This window comes from Eumetopias jubatus, unplaced genomic scaffold, assembly GCF_037043125.1.
Source record: "Eumetopias jubatus isolate StellerSeaLion01/CBP00866 unplaced genomic scaffold, mEumJub1_p1.0 scaffold_7, whole genome shotgun sequence".
Taxonomy (NCBI): Eukaryota; Metazoa; Chordata; class Mammalia; order Carnivora; family Otariidae; genus Eumetopias; species Eumetopias jubatus.
In genome coordinates this window covers 45,984,385-45,997,945 of record NW_028274813.1, presented here as the reverse complement: position 1 = coordinate 45,997,945, position 13,561 = coordinate 45,984,385, and positions in this window count along the sequence as shown.

The window sequence follows — 13,561 nt, the reverse complement described above, 5'->3', positions numbered from 1 at the left end:
AAGCTGAAGAACACCCTCAGAACAATTTAGAAAGCACAAATTAAAGTAGTGCAGTTTCAAAGGGGGTTATAAAGAGGAAGTTGTTGCTAACATCAGCTTGGAAACAAAGCTGTTACAATAATCTAAATGTTAACAGCAACTGGATATCCATTGACTTCAGACCTTCCTATAGATTAAATTTTTCTTCAAGTCCAAGTAAATTCGGGGCATCACCACTGGGATTTTCTGATGTTACTCACAGTTCCAACTCAGGCTTTCTTTTCCCTGAAGTTGAAACCAGGGAGCGACATTATATATTTAATCATAGAGAAGTTGTTTTTTGACCATGGTTTTCATCAAGTCCACTGAGCCCCAGAGAGTAAAGAATGTGTCTAGCACGCTGAATATATATTGTTTACTGCAATATAACACGTTTTTAAGTGATCATGACATCGATGGTCCTTAGAGTCCGAGTTAAGAAGGTGTCATTGATTTTCTCAAGCAATGCCAAAGGAAATGATGGATCTCCTAAAAAAGTGATGGTAGGAAAAAATGAGCTCAGTTTATAATAGGCACTAAGAACTTCTGCAGATTCTATGACAGATTCATTAAAAATGTTTATCCTGTCTGACAGAGACTATTAAAATTCTGATATATTTGCTCAGGCAACGTCTGCTAATATAAAATTTATCAACTTGATATTTTGCTGAAGACTAAGGGAAAATGTAGGAAAGTGTTTCTTTTTACCTCTAGGTGGTGCTATGTATTTTATGTAAGCACAAGACTACCTAGTTTTGAAGTTGGAAAGATTCCTAAAGATTATGTATCTTATTTTACAGATGAACAAACTGAGATTCATTGAAATTTTATCCTGTTTAAGATAAAAATTCTGGGTAGAGCAGAGCCAGGACTAGGGCCTCTTTTTGTAAAATGTTTAATGTATGATTTATTCAAGAAAAAAATTAGTCATTCCATAATTATTTCAAACAATATTACACTGTCGTGACAGGTTTAAGAGTTTATTTTACTTTTACTGATTCATGAAGTTTTCTTTAGAAAGTTCTAAAAGAACATTTGCCTAACTTATTTGAAAACAGATTGTAAAGAAAGATGATAGTGTATCATTATGCATACATCTAAATCACTTTACCAAAGAGGAACTCCCAGTGGTGCAAGAATATGTTTAAAGAGGTAATTCATTAAAAAGGAAACACAAACTGTTAATAGTTATGTGAAAATATATCAAAACTCACTAACAATCAAATCAAAACTAAAGCAACAGTGTGGCACTCCTTATTCCTTCCAGATCAGCAAAAAGTCTATGATTATCCTCAGGAATACTGAGGCAATGATAAACTAGGCACCTCGCCTCCTGTCAGTGGGGGCATAAATTGGTACAACTTCTCTGAAAGCTAATTTGACAGATGTTATCAGGAACTTTAAATTGTTCAAACTCTGACATAGTAGTTCAGCCTCTAGGCTCTTCTCTGTAGGAATAATCAGAAATGTGGACAATTATTTATATACAAAGATACTAATCACAGCATAATTTATAATACTTATAAATAAGAAAATCATTTTATAAATTAGGGTATGGTTATGATATCAGGCAGCCATTTACAGACTGCTTGCAAATAATTTTAAATGACATAAGAAAGTGTTCATAATATTTTACTGAATTAAAGAGGAAGTTAAAACCTATAAACCTGGTATTACCTCAGTTATATAAAAAATATTGCCATACTTGGAGAATAAGCATGAAAAACATTAACAGAGGTTATCTAGATATGAGAAGAATGAGTACTTCTATTTTCTCCCTACTTTTCAAGTTTCCTACAAAGTATACTTTTATACTAAGTACATTTATAGACAGGTTTTTTTTTTTTCAAGAAACTGGTAGCATTCATTCATTCATTTATTTAAAGTAAGCTCTACACCCGACATGGGGCTTGAACTCACAACCCCAAGATCAAAAGTCACATGCTCTTCGAACTGAGCCAGCCAGGTACCCCAGTAAGTGGCATTTTAAATGATTTTGAAACCTGTCACTCTGTAGATCATCTGAGCTTGGGAGATTCTCTGTCTTCCCCCTTTGCTCCCTTGTACTGGTAGTCAGAATGAGTAAACCCTACAGTATTATTTCCCAGGGGCTGAATAATTATGTGTGATTTGCTTTCCCTTTTAACTCTGAGAAAATTTCTAAACCCCAAAGTCTAAAGTTCATTTTAGACAGACTGAATAATCATGTCTAAACACACCTCCCTGAATATATGTTGTCCACTTTTCTTCAAGATTTTCCTTCTCCTTTCTTTATTTTATTCTATGGTTTTTGTTGACTCAATTTTTAAAAACTGTTTTTGTATATTATAATTCATATTAAGTTTTCTAACTAATATAAAGTTCACACATTCAGATGTCTTGCTAGATGTTCCTTAGTTCATTCTTGAATTGGTTACTGAAAGGTGCTCAGTTTAATTGAAAGAGCCTCTTGCTAGCTCCCAATCCCCAACTTAAAAACTCTTAATTCTTGTTCTAGGAAAAAATGTTGGCTCATCTGAAACTTCGTTTTGTAATTCAAATTGTCTTGTAATGATGCAACTCATGAAAAGTGTATTCAGTGTTATGTAGTGAAAAAAAATCTAGAATTAAACTACAAGAGACCTTGACTTTTGTGCTGGGGATTGGTTATCAGGACAGTGAAAAATGAATGGTTTCGCATTTCCATCTGGCACTAATTATGTGTGATCTTTGGCAAATTGTTTATCCTGTTTCTTTGCCTATAAAATTAAGGTAGTGGCCTGATGACCTATGACTCATGACCTGACATAGGAGCAGAATATCTGAAATTGTGCTTACATTGGCAAATCTGGGGCATGTGACTCCCATCCATTTAAGATCCTTTCTGATTTTGAAATGCTTTTCTGCTCACAGTGTCCCTTCATAACATCATCTTAAGCAAGGAACCTCCTGGACCCTTGTCTCTAAAGCTTGACCCCAGATCCCATACTTTAGAGGCACTGCTGGCTTCTGTTTTCTTACTCAGATAAGGCAGTGCTTAAATGTTGGAGCCACAGGCATAGAAGCTGCTACTGAACTCCTAAAATAATGCCTTGTGTCAGCCACAGGCATGAACACATCTGGAAGAGTACAGCAACCACATGCACAGATGTTTGTGCATCTTTGTTTAGCACAGGGAAATGTTAGCAGAAACTCTAGTGTGTAACAATTTCCTAATCCTCTCCATCCAGGGCCTGCCTTAACATAGATGGAATAAATAGATGGCTACCTACACAAGTCATGATTTGAGGAGATACCAGTCAGGGTGCTTCATCCAAAAATACCTTTCCAAAAATGCCTATTAGTCCAATGTTATTGAGCTTACCTTTGGCTCTTGAAAGCTACCCCAAATGCTTTAAAAACACACCTCTCAAAAAATGGAAAGAAATCTAACCTTACGAGGACAAGGAACATTCATAGGGTTATAGTAGGTCAAATTCAAACTAAAACACCATGAATGATACATTTGCATCTTCCCCATTTCACATTCTCTTTATTCATTCCTATGTTATCAAGTGTACCGTGCTTTAATGTAAGTCACAGGGGACCTGGGTGGCTAAGTTGGTTAAGTGTCCGACTCTTGATTTTGGTTCAGGTCGTGATCTCAGAGTTGTGAGATGGAGCCCTGCATAGGACGCTGTGCTGAGTGTGGAGCCTGCTTAAGATTCTCTTTCTCCCTCTTCCCGCCTCCCCCACTTGCATGTGAGCTCTCTCTCTCTCAAAAAAGTGATCTCTTAATTTGTTTGTTCATGTTTGAGTTGCTGTTGATAAATAGATTTCAGGTTAAGATTTACTCTGTGCCTGTTTTTAAAATTATTTTTTTGATGTGAATCATATTCCATTTTTTGACCATCAGTGTGTTCATAGGGAAACTTATATTTATCTCTGGGTGCCTTGTTAAACAACTACATTTAAAGGCAATAATAAGGAAATAATTAAACTTTTAAATAAGAGATCATGAAAATGTACTAAGTATAGGGGATATTTCTATGCCTTGGCATTGTAAGCTATAAACAATGAACAGGCATTATTTTCTCTGAGTTCTTAGAGCTATTCATAGTTTATAAACATAGTGATGGTTTTAGCTTATAACATAAATTTATCATTTTAAACTTACCTAAGTTGGTGATGAAGACAAAAGTAGATTCTAAGAAAACAGAATTCTGAGCATCCCAGATGGATAGTATAGCATGACTTTGGCCAGAGCTTGCCTAGTAAGTTTACAGTGTACTTGACCCGTTTTGTTGACATTTTTGTGATTCCTCTTCCTTCTGCATGTTAAAAGTATTCTCTGAAGTTTTAGATACTTATCCATTTGTTCAACAAATTATATGTTGAACACTTACTGCCTTCTGGGCACTATGCTTGTGCCTGAAACTACCAAGACGAACAAGACAAAACTGTCAGTGTTAGTGAGAGACAAAGACAATTGCAACGTAAAGACGCACAAACAGAGATATGTTTGAAGTTTCAAGAAGTCTCATGGGAGGGAGCTCCTGGTTCTGCCGGGGAATGTCAAGGAAGACCTGCCTGAAGAGGGGATGATTCCTGGGGAAATATACACCTGCCATCATGATCATAATCGAACGAGAGAGAAAGCAGGTATTGGTAGGAAGGGCCTGGCTGAGCTGCAGGGTAGTTAGCCAGCCTGAGAGATTCTAGGGAGCTGCTTGGAGATGGACCCACTGAGGAAAGGAGGCAAGGTATGGAGTAGGAGAGTCTTCCAGAAAGACAGAGCAGAGGTGTTGGCTTAACTTGTTCAGGGAATGGCAAGTATTCAGAAAGGTCAGGAGACAGGATTTGTGAGGGAGCTGATGAGGGAGGGGTGAGGGAAAATAAATTCGGGAATGCCATGTGTGATGCACCATGCTGAACACTTAGCATGTATTAGCTCATTTAATTCTCATCTAACTCCATGAAATAGTTACCATTATCTCCATTTTATAGAGGAAGACATTTATGGAGGAGAACATGTCCACAAATTTTTTGATATTCTTCCCTTTAAGATGTAGATTCTAATTCCTCTCCCCTTGATTGTGGGCTAGTGACTTCCACCTAATAAAATATGGCAGAAGTGATGATTTGTGACTTCTGAGACTAGATCTCTCTCAGATCATTCACCCTGGAGGAAGCCAGTTGCCATATGATGAGGACACTTAAGCAACCCTATGGAGAGGCCCATATGGCAAGAAAGTGAGCCCTCCTGCCAATAACCATTAAGGAACTGTAGCCTCCTGCCATCTGCTATGTGCAGAGCCATTTGGCAAGAAGATCTTCTAGCCCCAGTCAAGCCTTCAAATGACTGCAGCCCCAGCTTTGACTGCAAACTTACGAGAAATCCTGAGCCAAAACTACCTAGCTAAGCCCCTCCCAAATTCCTGACCCCCATACAACCTCTGGCACAATAAGTAGTTTGTTGTTTTAAGCTATTTTAAGCTGTTTTAAGCTATAAGTTTTGAGGTGATTTGTTATGCAGCAAGAGATAACTAATACAGACAAGGAGGCATCGAATATTCAAGGTCACATATCTCATAAATTACGAATTTGAACCCATACGTTCAAACTCCAGAGTTGATGCACCTAAACTATACTATCCTGCCTTGCAAAGTAGGTGGGGGCCTGTCTTTAGAGATCCCGTGCTTATATTACACTTACACACACACAAACACACATACGTGTATACACATACACACATTTTTTTCTCCCTATTTCTTTTTCTTTTCTTTTCTTTCTTTTTTTTTTTTTAGGACTTGATATTGATAGTAATAGAGAACCACTGAGAGCAACTGAGGTTTAGAAAGACCCTTTTTGTGTTGAGGCCTGATTATAAGGGGCCACAACTGGAGTTAGAAGAACTGTGTCAGGTAATGAAAGTAATCCAGACAGAAAATGGTGAGGTGTTGGACTAAGGCATGAGATAGAAAGAGTTGGACAGGGGCGCCTGGGTGGCTCAGTCGGTTAAGCGTCTGCCTTCGGCTGAGGTCATGATCCCAGGGTCCTGGGATTGACTCCTGCATCGGGCTACTTGCTCAGCAGGGAGCCTGCTTCTCCCTCTGCCACTCCCCCTGCTTGTGTTCCCTCTCTCGCTGTGTCTCTCTGTCAAATAAATAAATAAAATCTTTAAAAAAAAAAAGGGTTAAGTTCAAGAAATGTTCAGGGAGTAGACTTGAGGCACTCCTAGGTGGCTGACAAGATGTCTGTGGCTCTGGCCTGTGAGAGGGCAGGAGCAGGCAGTGGAGGGACTTTCAGACCTGAGTCAGTCATGGTGCCACAGCGGGTGGGGTGGGGAGGAGATGTTGGCAGCTGGTGGGGGAGTGGGAGAGGATCATAATGAGTTCTGCCTTGGACATTGTGCATTTGAGATGTCTTTGAGACATTTAAGAGACACTTGAGAGGTATCTGCACTGGACTGGCACTGCAGAGGAGAGGTCTGAGTTGAAGTGGGGATTTGGGGGTCACCAGCCTGCCTTTAGAGGATGCTGAAGGGGCAGCGTGGATGACTGCACCCTGGGAGAGTGTGTGCAATGGGGGGAAGAGAATGCTCTCCAAGGAGAGAGAAGCCAGAGAAGGGAGGACCAGGGAGGAAAATGGCATCTGAAGAGCCAAGGGGAGAGGGAGTACCATGAAGGTGTCAAATACAGCCTTGTTTTGTGACAGATGCCACTTGATGAGTCTGTGAAATATGGCCAGTGACTTCTAGGCCTGCCACCTAAAAGAGCGCCCTGTGGAGAAGCTTCTGCACCACTTCCTCAGGCACCTCCGAAGGCTCCCAGTGAACTTCCTGTGTGCACCCGGTCAGCGCTTATGTACTTACCGAACCCATTTAGGGTCAACGTTTATGTAGAGTTAGCATCCAGTAGGCATGTACTAAATGACTGTTAGAGGAGCAAATGCTTATTAATATATGCAAGGCCCTGGGCAGAGCAAGGCTTTACTCTATGTGCACATGCAGAAATAATCTAAGAAGACCTCTTGATGAGTCCCATGGACTCATATAAGTAGCTGCATGCAGATTTTAATGAGGGCTTGATGTTTGCTACAGAGACACAAAATTTTATTTCTCTTCATTTCTCATTAGTGTTAACAACAATAAAAAAAAGAAGTCAGAGGCCTGGGATTCCAAGATTTTTCCTGATATTTTAAGATTGAGTTTACAGATGCAGTTTGGAAAGTTCACATGGATTAAGCTGAGATGTTTAAAAGGGCTTCTTTAATAACATGAGCTTCTTTCACCTCCAGCTGTCCCAATGGTAACTTCCTGTCCATCTGGGAGTCATTATTTTTAAAAGTTGTATTTAAGTTAAATGAAATAATGTCAGTGCTTAAACTTTTTTAGTAATTAGATATAGTGATTAGTTTTCTCTTTTAAAATTATGCTTGGATTTTCAATTAAGAAAACCACGCAAAGTCATAAAATAATAAGTCCATAATATAGTTTCAAAAGTCCGAAAACTTTTACAGACTAATACTGAATTTAAAAAATTAGGTTCTGTGGCTTTTGTATGAAAGGCAAACAAAAGTTTCCCACATATTTAAATAATTAAGACAGAAAACTTTAAGCCAACCTTTCAATGCTGTAGCTCTTTATAGTATGGAAGTTCTGCTATAAATCTGCTGGATTTATTAATTGAGGATGCTCATTTAGTAGGGCATTAAACCATATAACATAATGCTACTTGGTGAGGTCTTGTTTTGTTTCTTTGTTTTAAAACTCCCCAAAAGTAAAAAGACCAGGAAGAGAAAAGAGTTAATTGAGTTCATCTGGAAGAACCTCCCATCCCCCAACCTAAACCTTCTTACCCTTAAATGCTGCCCTACTCCTGTGTCTCTGAGCCCAACCCTTCCCCAGGTCCTTCTCACCTGCCTTGAATCCTGTGCTCTGGAGCTGGGCACTGAGTCTGTCATTCTGTCATTTGATGTTATTTTATAGTTATTTCATGGGTACTTAGAACTGGTTGGTCTCTACAATTTGCCTTTCTTCTAAGCTTTATCTCCATGTTCCCACAGTGGCTTAAACAATGATGATCACTGGACATCCTGTTTCTAGTACCATGATGGTTAATTTATGTGTCAGTTTGGCTAGGCTATGGCATCCAGTTGTTCGGTCAAACGCCAGGCAATATGTTTCTGTGAAGGTGTTTTTTAGATGTGATTGACACTCAAGTCAGTAGACATTTTGAATAAAGCCGATTATGTGAGAGGACCTCATCCAATTCACTGAAGGCCTAGGAGACAGATTGAAGTTCCCCCGACTGCAGCATGGAAACCCTGCCTGGATTTCCAGCCTGCTGCCCTGCGCGTCAGGCTTGAGACTGCAGTAGCAACTCTCCCCTGAATTTCTAGCCTGTCTGCCTGCCCAGCCCCCTGCCCTGCAGATTTTGGATTTGTCACCCCCACTATCACATGAGCCAATTCCTTAAAATCTCATTCTCTTCTACTGGTTCTGTTTTTCTGGAGAACTCTAATACAAGTATGAAAAATCTACATTAAAGGATAGATATGATCGTAAGAGATTTTAGTGGGCTATGTCATTTTTATAGCAATCCCTTGAAGAAAATATCTATCAATTTGCAAGTAATAACTCCTCAGAGGAGCCTTAAAGAACTTAACCAGTCAGTCATTGGCCCTTTCTCCAAACCATATTAAACTCATCTGTCATTGATTTTTAAAAACATTTTACTTGGAAATAATTTCAAACTTACAGAAATGTCGCAGGGATAAGAACAGTACAGAGGAGTGCCTGGGTGGCTCAGTCTGTTAAGCATCTGTCTGCCTTCGGCTCAGGTCATGATCCTGGAATCCCAGGATCAAGCCCCATGTTGAGCCCCACGTTGAGCCCCATGTCAGGCTCCCTGCTCAGCAGGGAATCTGCTTTTTCCCTCTCCCTCTGCCCCTCCCTGCTTGTGTTCTCTCTCTTTCTCTTACTCACTTTCTCTCTCAAATAAATAAAAATCTTTGAAAAAAAGAATAGTACAGAGAAAACCCATATACCCTCTACTTCACTTCATCTACTTTACCCATTTAACTTTATGATTGTGTATGCATTATCTCTCTTCCTACACACACACACACACAATTTCTTTTTCTGAACCATTTGAGAGTAAGTTATATGTACCATAACTCTTCTGAATACATCAGTGTGTATTTCCTAAGTCTAGGGATAGTCTCTTACTAATCTAATTATCAACTAAAGTAAATTTAATATTGATATAATATTTGCATCTATTCCATAATCTGTATTCTAGTTGTATTCATTGATCTAATGTTGTCCTTTAAAGCATTTTTTTTCTTTAGTAGAGGATCAAGTTATCATGTTTCTCTATTCTGGAACATTTCCACAGCTTTAGTTGTCTTGTATGAGATAGGTGCCTTCAATTTTGATGCAAAATTTCTAGGGAAATTATTTAGCTAATGGTGGCTTTAACAAAACTTAGAATCAGAGATAAATTAATATGAGATGTAATTTTCCTCCAAGGACTTAATTAGGATCACACAAAATTCTGGATAGGAAACACATACCCTAATAATGCCTGACTAAATCAGTTTGATGGTCCTGTCTTCTCTAATACACTTTCCTAATCTTTGCCGTGGGCACAGTCAGTGGACAAGACAGACCCTGCATCTGAAGTTCTGTGACTAAGAGCTTTTCTGAATTGAGCTGGGCTTGGGAATTAAAACCAGATATGCTTTTCAGTTAATTAGTTCATAACATAAGAGAAAGCTAAGAGCTTGAGTTTTTTAAAAAGTTAATGAGAAGACATTGAAGTCACTGGGAACAGGCTTTTCTAAAATATGTTTCCTTCAGCTTTACTTAATATATTTTCTAAAAAATTAAGCTAGGGGCGCCTGGGTAGCTTAGTCGGTTAAGCTTCCGACTCTTGATTTCAGCTCAGGTCATGATATCAGGGTGGTGAGATTGAGCCCTGTGTGGAGCCCTGCATTGGGCTCCATGCTCAGCAGGGAGTCCGCTTAAGATTCTCTCTCTCTCTCTCTGTCCCCTCCTTAAGTAAATAAATAAATAAATAAATAAATCTTAAAAACCCAAAAAAAAACCAAAACTAATTAAGCTAGATTTAGCCCATAGCAACCTTGGCTTTTTTTTGCTTTTTTTTTTCTTCCTTTTTTTTAAACAGAGGGGAACATTTGATTAATTACTATTCATCAAAAAATATTATTTGATGGGGAAAAACCCATTAGATATATAAAGACAGATAACATTAAATAGTTAATCAGGAACAAAGAATTGCATGATGTAGTACAGATAGCTAAGAAAAAATTCTTCATTTTGAAATACATTTTTATGCAATGTCATATGGTCTAGTTAAAATCACTGTCATGGTACCTTTTGGTGCAAAAATGGAAGTCATATAGTGTATCATGTAATGTCTTCACTTTGGCTGACTCACTGTCTTGGCATTGTTTTTGCTGCAGATATATATAGAGATGGTTCATGTCATACTTTAAAAAAATGTCTTTGGACAATAGAACAGAAAGAACACAGTTCAGGAGACTTCTGAATTATAGATTTTTTGAAATAGAATTTATTTAAAGGCATATTCTGTGAGCAATGCAAATAACTTAAACAGGAAAAATATTAAATTAGAATTTGATGGGGGTGGGGAGGGTGTATATGTTTAGGTGATTAACAATTAGCTGATTACCAGTCAGAAATCCCCAATTAACAATTAACTGATTACCAGTCAGAAATCCCCAAGATACTACTTTTATGAGAAAGAAAGCTCTTTTTTGTTTTACTTAGAAGACTCGATGAATCAAATGATTGCCATTTTAAAAAATTGAATACCATTCTTATTTGGAAACCAATTAATTGTGGGGCCTAACCAAGATCAGGAAGTTAATAATAAAGTTAATTAAGACAAATGGCTGGGGTGCCTGGGTGGCTCGGTCAGTTAAGCGTCTGCCTTTGGCTGAGGTCATGATCCCAGGGTCCTAAGATCGAGTCCCTCATTGGGCTCCCTGCTTAGCGGGGAGCCTGCTTCTCCCTCTCCCTCTGCTTGCCTCTTCCCCTGCTTGTGCTCTCTCTCTGTCAAATAAATAAATAAAATCTTAAAAAAAAAAAAGACAAATGGCTCACTTACCCAATTCAGTCAACATCCCTTGCTTGGGAAACCAAATGGCCTTGGGTCCAAGGAGGATCTCCTTTTTTTTTTTTTTTAAGATTTTATTTATTTGCCAGAGAGAGACACAGCCAGAGAGGGAACACAAGCAGGGGGAGTGGGAGAGGGAGAAGCAGTCTTCCCACTGAGCAGGGAGCCCGATGCGGGGCTCGATCCCAGGACCCTGGGATCATGACCTGAGCCGAAGGCAGATGCTTAATGACTGAGCCACCCAGGCGCCCCAGGAGGATCTCCCAATGCTATGCGGAAAGCATCTCTGATGAAACGGCGTTTCCAGAAACATTAATACAGTATTTTCTGTAATTGATCATACAGGAGCCTAGCTGTGATGCAAATGAAAGGCACTTACTCTCTGTTAGTGAGAGCCACACGGGCTTCCCTGGGACACCTTGACAAAGGACAAAGACATACTTCTTTCTCACTGGGTGAAGAGAATGAATTGTTTCCTTCTGAATGAGTCTGTGCCGGCTGAATGCAGAAAGCCGTCACGTACCAGGATAAGTTCTGGCCTTTGGCTTCCTGCTTCTTCCAAGTGATTTTCCACCACTTAATGTACCTAAGTGGCATTTGGAGAGGCTGCTCCGTCCTTCCTCCCGGAGAGACAGCTCCTCCAGTGAGTCACGCCCACACATGCAATGTCTCTGCTAAGCACAGCCAGGATTACGTTGCACCAGCATCCCACGTGGCCTACAGCTTCAGCAGCCTCCTCCGCTTTCTCAGAGTGCCACGGCCTAGTGCCACAGCCCTGAGGGGCCAGGGCATGTGTCTGAGAATCCTACAGAGCAGGAGGGAAAAGCGGGTAACGGACGCCCATTTCAAAACAAGAGCAGCAGGTGTGTGTATTTTGCTGAGGCTGAGGGTATAACGTGGGTAGAAGTGTGCGGGCTGTGGGGTGGGGTAGACCGGTGGAGATAGTAAATGGGTCTAGGATTTGGAGTCCCTGCAACAGTAGTTCAGGCCTTAGGTATTGCTTTTTAAATCATCGTGAGTAATTTCTTTTCCGTTCTCCCAAGAGAGCTCAAGTATGATCACGAAATTTTCTAATTCTTAGAAGATTATGAACCTAGGGCTCAACCACTGTTGGATTTTATTTACCAGAACGCAATTAGATGATTGGATACATTATTGATGACTTTGCCGGTAACTGTGCCTCCTGTGGGATTATTACTTTTGAAATGCTAGAACTTCCAAGATTACTATTGATGTATGTTAAAAATTACTCTGAAAAATTATTCTAATTTTTAAAATTTTAACTTAAATAATTTTAAAATTATTTTAAGATTTTATTTATTTATTTGAGAGAGAGTGAGAGCACGGGGAGGGACAGAGGGGGAGAGAGAGAGAGAGAAGCAGGCTCCCCACTGAGCACAGGGCCTCACACAGGGCTCAATCCCAGGACCCCGAGATCATGACCTGAGCCGAAATCAAGAGCCAGGTGCTCAACCGACAGAGCCACCCAGGCGCCCCAAGACTTATTTTTGTTAAAACAATAAAGAAGACTTTATTCAGGACTCTTGAGTAAGAGCATTGCAGTAGGGGAGAGAGATGGTGCTCAACTCCAAATATAATAATGACAGCTGGAGATTAATAGCCAGCTAACAGAGAGAAGGGGTCAGTGGATGGAAAATTACCAAGAGGAGACATCAAAGATGGGGGAACTTGCCAAACCACCTTAACAGGATTCTTGCCAAAGGCAGGACAAAGACATACATATCAAAGTTGGGGGATGAGGAACTTGATCCCAGCAAGGATGAAGGCCAAGGCTGAGGCCTAGTTGAGAAAAGGTCTCAGGAGCCTGACTGAAGCTTGGTCAAGGAGAATCTTTGTCATATGTACTAAATCTGGTTGTCCACTGTGGAAAGGGGAGTTGGGTGGGGCACCTGGGTGGCTCAGTGGATTAAACATCTGCCTTCGGCTTGGGTCATGATCCCAGGGTCCTGGGATCAAGCCCCACACTGGGCTCCCTGCTCAGTGGGGAGTCTGCTTCTCCCTCTCCCTCTGCTCATGCTCTGTCTCTCTCTCTTGCTTGCTCACTCTCTCTCAAATAAATAAAATCTTAAAAAAAAAAAAAGAAAGAAAGGGGAGTGGGGACTCTGGTACCATTAATCAGAGAGGGGGCAAAGTCCTTCTCAGACTTGTGGTTGGGAAGCAGTTCACGCAGGGTTGCTCTGTAAGGGCCCAGGGTGTTTCTTCTGAGGGTGGCCACAAATGCGGCCAGGGGCCGGCAGTGCCGGCAGTTGGGCCAGCCTGAGCTTACAGCCCTTCTGCTCACTGTGGCCTACCCCACCTAGTCCAGCCAACCAAACTGCTGTTCAACTAGACCCAATGATCATATTTTTGTGGATGGTGTAAGAAAATAATGTAGTTTCTTTTGCATGAGGCTGTCC